The sequence below is a fragment of the Rhagoletis pomonella genome, unplaced genomic scaffold (assembly GCF_013731165.1).
Source record: "Rhagoletis pomonella isolate Grant_MI unplaced genomic scaffold, Rhpom_1.0 Rhpom_scaffold_00002, whole genome shotgun sequence".
Lineage (NCBI taxonomy): Eukaryota > Metazoa > Arthropoda > Insecta > Diptera > Tephritidae > Rhagoletis > Rhagoletis pomonella.
This window is the reverse complement of record NW_023458556.1, coordinates 17,658,687-17,664,592: the sequence shown is the minus strand read 5'-3', so window position 1 is coordinate 17,664,592 and position 5,906 is coordinate 17,658,687. Positions and strand designations below refer to the sequence as shown.

Genomic DNA, 5,906 nt, shown 5'->3' with positions numbered 1-5,906 from the left:
TTTTTATACAATGGCAACTTTTGAAATTCGATAATAAAATAGATATCGTTGAAGTAAGCAATGGGGAGTAAGCAAGCTAAAGAATGCTTTAAATAATGATTTAAAAGCTTGAATTCTGAGTCCTATAAGAAAAAAAAAAGAATTAAACTAGAAATAAGATTATATATGCATAAGATATTTTTATATTATACTATTACCCAGTTGAACTCATACATGTAATTCTTTATTATTATTATACTAGTACGAGGTACAACTGACACGTGTACCTTTGAAATCAATAAATGTTACATTGTTTTGGAAAATGGATTTTCTTAAAAATTATCGGTTTTATTCCATATTGATACTTAAAATAAAAAAGTGATACATATTGATACATTTTAAGTCTCTTCTCTGCTATAATTTTTCACAAGCCCGCGGTCATATTGGTGTCACCCTCTTCTTCTGCGACCAGGAAATAAAAAATATTCGAAAGGAAAATTGCTGTTGGGTCAGCTAACAGCCTTCTCTTTTCACCCAATCACAAAACGTATTTGGGCAAAAGAGAAAGAACGCTCCTGATGCTCCCTCTCGTTACAATTATAACGTGTTGTCTCTTATAGATTTACGTTCTTTGCTCTAAGTTAGTAAGGCTTATAGTCCCTAAGAGCACAACTCCACACAAGATTTTCAGGCATTCCGCATTTTTCAGGCTGTCAGCTATATTATTCAGCTATTGCTGAAAGCCTGAAAAGCGCAAAACGCCTGAAAAGCTTGTTGTGCGGTTGTACTCTAGGTGCAGCCAAAAGCCGACTTCACATAAAGAATTTTTTTATTTGAAGTCTACGCAGCCCGGAGTCTTCACTTTTATGCACAAGAAATGTTATATACCCTTGGCGGGCCACTTCTTCTCCGGCAACAAGAAAAGGCTCAAATCAGTGTCTTCATCTACCCAAAACAAGCGAAAATGCAAGACGTTCGTCCACCGAGGTGAACACCAGTACTCGGCAACGGAGTCTCTCTCCCACCACCAATCCATTACCGAATTTGCGCTCCTTAGCGTGGCAACTGTAGTAGACGTGGTAAAGCTCCACGCTTACCTCGCCTTGCCCCGTTCATCGCATTTCTTGGATGGCGGTGATGTCAGCCTTGGTCTTCCCGAAGACATCAACCAGCCCGGCAGAGGCACCTTCCCCATTAATGATCCAGATATTCCAGGTGCATAATTTATTATTTTTCATTAGGCGGTGTTTTAACGTGACGTGACCCAAGTCCTGCGCACGCGAAGTTTTACGCCTTCTCGCTTTAGCTTGATCCCAAACAGGTGTTTAGTCGCTACACAGAGGATACGTGGATGTAAACATCCAGACGTTCTCAGCCGCAATTTGAACCGTACGCACAAGAATCACTTCTAGCCACTCCCAGGTGAATGACAGTCAAACGATTTCCCCACTTACGTGGAATTCTGCGCACGGATTAGATTTTACCTGATATAAAAATAATAATAAATAAATGCTGAGCGATTATTCGCTTGCTCTACGGAAATGGCTTTTAGAATTTTTTTCTGGTAATAAGTGGAATGAAAAGTTTTCCTTCAGCTTGTTAAAGATTTCCAAAGAATTATGGGTGCGCACGGAAGAGTCACCAATAGTGACAATGCCACGACATTGTACGAAACATCAGGCGAAATCAACAGCCGACCAAAGAAACCCCAACAACTATTTCAGTAACAGCATTGCCATGTGCCATTGTAATAAGGGGAATCGGAAATTTGGAACATTTAAGAGAGTGAGAGTTAAAGAAACTAAAATATAAGAGCGAAAGAGAGGCTAAAGAAGCTGCATGCTTCTGTTCAATAGCCTGACCAGTGGCGTTATCTTCTTTTTTCGCTTTGTAGGAAAAATACGCATCATATCACTACTGGTTAACGATCTAACCTTTGATGCTATGGCAATCAAAAATACAATATTATCGATTATTGGAAACTATATACACAATTTATATATAGGCAAGGAAATACCTATTGTAGCAACATGCTAACGGTTAAAAGAATAAAGATCTTAATATTTTTATTGTAGTTCATTTTATGCTACTATTTTGTTTACAAAACGCTTGACATTTCTTCAAAATATGTGTCCTATTTTTTCAAAGATTTCTGTACACATTTTTTTTGAGATCTATTCCAAAAAGCCTATCAAAATACATGTAAGTATGTGCATATATACATGTTTATACATTTAATTCGGCCAATTAGCATGCTCGTTTTATTTTTATAAATACATACATACATACATACGTTCAAATGTACATATTTTTAATTTCGAGTAAATTAAAGCAACTGCGAGAGTTTTTTCGGAATGCGTAAAATACTGGCATTTATTGCTTCTACTCTATCAATTTGTTTCTGTAGAATCGCCATGATGCACCTAATTGCGTCAGCGACTGCAACCGGCCGAATAAAAAGTGTCATTTCAGCTTAGCGCTAGTCAGGCGCGCCACCGACTGATACACTGACAGAGACTGCGACGCCAACGCTGTTCCACTTTATGCTAGCAATTTTGCCCTTGACCCAAAATTGTGCATGAATATGAGCAAACGAACTTAGTTACAGATGTAAACATACAGAAATTCTTTGAGTGCAACAATATATCACAAAAAAATGGACAAGTATTGGTAACATATGTGTGAGTAATAAATGCATTTTTTTTAGATTAAAATTTTTTAATTTTGGGGACTGAGTTCCTAATACTCACGTTCTATGTTCAACCAAGTTTAGAAGTAGGCAACTATTTTTTCCTTTTATTATTTATTTTTTCTTTTTTGTATAAAAGTGTTTTTTGTCGGCTTCACATCTACCAAATTATCACGATGTCAATCTTAATGTTTATGCCGAAAGACATATGGCATACAAAATTGCGGTGATTGGGCCCTGTCTCACGATCAATATTTATTGACGTGAACCAAGTATCGCGATATCTATTGAGCATGGAGCATTTTCAAAACGCGATCCATACATATTGTCAGTACATTTTGCACTCTCATATTGTCGACGTCGAGAACGTGTGCTGAGAATGAAGAAAAAGGACCATGTAAATAATGCAAGAACGATAGAATACATTGCGCATTTCTATGATGACGTCGCAACAGCTAATTCTGTCGAACTCGCTAAGAACAAAATATCGGTACTCCTGAATGCGCCACTTTTGTCTCTGTACATCATTTAAAGAATGTACTTCATTACGTCGTAATAGGGCCAGTTTTTTGTGCCAGTTTAAACTTATATCACGTAAACTGCGTTTATGTTGAACAGCTGGTTAACATTTGATAGGTTAATCTTAGTTTAAACCAGCCAACGCGAGCGTTTAAGCTAAGTTAAAACCACAGCAGTACACTGAAAAACTGGCCCATAGAAAGATGGATTCTGAGGAATAAGCAAAGAGAGGGCTAGCGAACTACTTCGTATATATGGATGTGTAGAATTTGTATTTTATCTTTTTATATTGGTGGAGCAGAAAAAATCAGTGACAAATGTTATTACCAGATTAACAACAAAAGGCTAAATATTATGTTCACATTTAAGGGGTTCCGAGTTATGTCATACAAACTGAAATAGGAGGGTTTCTCTCTTCAATCAAGCTTTCACAAGATTCATGTGTTTACTCCGCTGCTTTCAGTTTGAACACTTTTTAGCCAATTTCACTCTCAAGGAAATGCTAAGAATATGAAAATGACAGCATGAAGCCATTAACTAAAAATAAGGGAAAATATATAAACAAAGGAGTGCTTATGAAATATTCCAGCTATATGCTATTTAAAGCTTTTGTGGCACACATATATAAAAGTTTAAATGCACATACATATTTATGTACATATCTTTAATTAAAATGTTAATTGGCAGTTAGGTCTAATGATGCATATTTCAGAGTATGTTTATTAAAATGAATATAAAATTTGTAGCTTTCAAAACACTGAAACGTAAATTTTAAAGACAATTAAACAATGGATATATGTATTAAGTGGAATATATAAGAACTGTAAATAAATAGGAAACAATTTTTTGAATCATATATGAAAAAAGAAAACACAAAGAATGAGCAACAAGCTTCAGTACGTACACTTGTGGTCAGCTGATTAAGTTAGGTGACATTTTGACCGGTTTTGGTTATTTTTCTTTTGTGTATTTAATGTTTATAATTTTTTTTTTATTAAAGATTAGCAAACTACCTAACCAGCACCACATAAATCCACATTCCAGACTTCGTACAATTTTTTTAAAAATTAAACAAACTTAAACAATTACACCAACAAACTTTTAACCAAAATGTTAGGTATGGAATTTTATAGCCCATTGAATTTTGTAGGTCAAAACGCTAGTAACTCGCGTTGATTTCTAATTATTATTTTTAGCTGACGATGCTAGGCATTTGCCTCCATATAAAAGTAATTGTCGAGCATACTTTTTATGGGAGAAAATGCTCAACGTAATTTTTTGCGTCTTGAAGTTTTCACTGCAACGTATTAAGATTTGATGGGCTGTAAAACTGCATATCTACTGCATAAAGTTTAATCTTTTACACACTCTTATAATAAAGTATAAACATTAAATAGTTGTTTGGTTTTGTTGTCTTTATGGCCTTATAACAACTATATTGTTGCTTTTCCACAATAAGGTTTTCATTAAAAACGGCCTCAAGCTCAATAAAAATTGTTCAATATAATTAAATAGACAAATGATAAATAGCCAAAACTGTTCAAAATGCCACTTAACTTAATCCGCTGACCACAAGGGTATAAATTTTTTTAATCTGATGTTGATTTCGTAATTGTTGCCATCCCATTATTTCTTATGCGCACCATGCCTGTTCGAATATTCTATTATTAAATTTCAACCACCTCATTGAGAAATCATCGCAAAAGACAATGAGAATAAATAAAAAGGGTACGGTTTGTTATTTGCCGAATGTTTTTAGGTGGTTTTGTCTAAATGTGCGACCGGAATCAATAAATTTTGACATGCACGTGTATTCAAAGAACGAAATTTTATTTAAAACAAAAACTTTAAGAGATTTAATTTATTAATAGTTTATTTTGAGATATTTACCTCTTTCTAAATTTCTGAAATTCGGTATTCACTCTTAAGAGTTCCACTCTACAACAAGTTTTCAGGTGCTCCGCGCCTTTCAAGCTTTCAGCCACACAATTCAGCTATTGCTGAAGGCCTAAATAGCGCTGAACGCTTGAAAAGCTTGTTGTGGAGTTGTACTCTTAGGCTTTCTGCTCATTGGTCGTCCAATCATAGTTGAGTCATAGTTATCGTCATGAAGCAACGATTACATGACGATTACACTTCTGCACACGTGGTCGTGATATTTCAATTCATTTGGCGTCTAAAAATTCACTTGGAGCAGGTATTTTCTGTTTTTTTGGTTGATATTTTCGCGAAATATTTACAAAAACCTGCAATTTTTTAAATATAGATTGTGCTGCAACATTTCTAGACGTAATTTTCCAGTAATATCTCTTCTTTTCTTTTCCTGGAATGTGTTTTGTGTATGCACACAGAGACTTAATACAATTTCGTCATATTTTATAGTTAAAACGCTCATATTTATTAAATTTTAATGCAATTATCCACTTTTTAATAATTTCCACAGATTTTAGCAAAAAAATACTAATTTTTATACAATTTTAATGCAAATATTAACTTTTTCACTAATTTTCCCCCATAAAATGTCAACAAACAATGCGTGCACAACGATTAGCAAACGACAGTGCCGTACTTATCCGTTTCTGCATATTCTACGATTTGCCGATAACTAGCCGATAACGACAAGTGTGCAGATCTCCTTTGAAATGCATGTGCTCGGCTCAAAATTTCAGGGCGAGACGATAACGCAACTATGATTGGACGACAAGTGTGCAGATAGCCT

At 34.9% G+C, this 5,906-nt stretch overlaps 1 protein-coding gene across 5 annotated transcripts in view; it reads left to right on the top strand.

The window, feature by feature from the left end:
• The window catches only part of LOC118733183 (broad-complex core protein isoforms 1/2/3/4/5-like), a gene marked incomplete at its 3' end in the record, with an annotated part of 63,411 nt that overhangs the window by 33,632 nt on the left and 23,873 nt on the right, over positions 1 to 5,906 (top strand).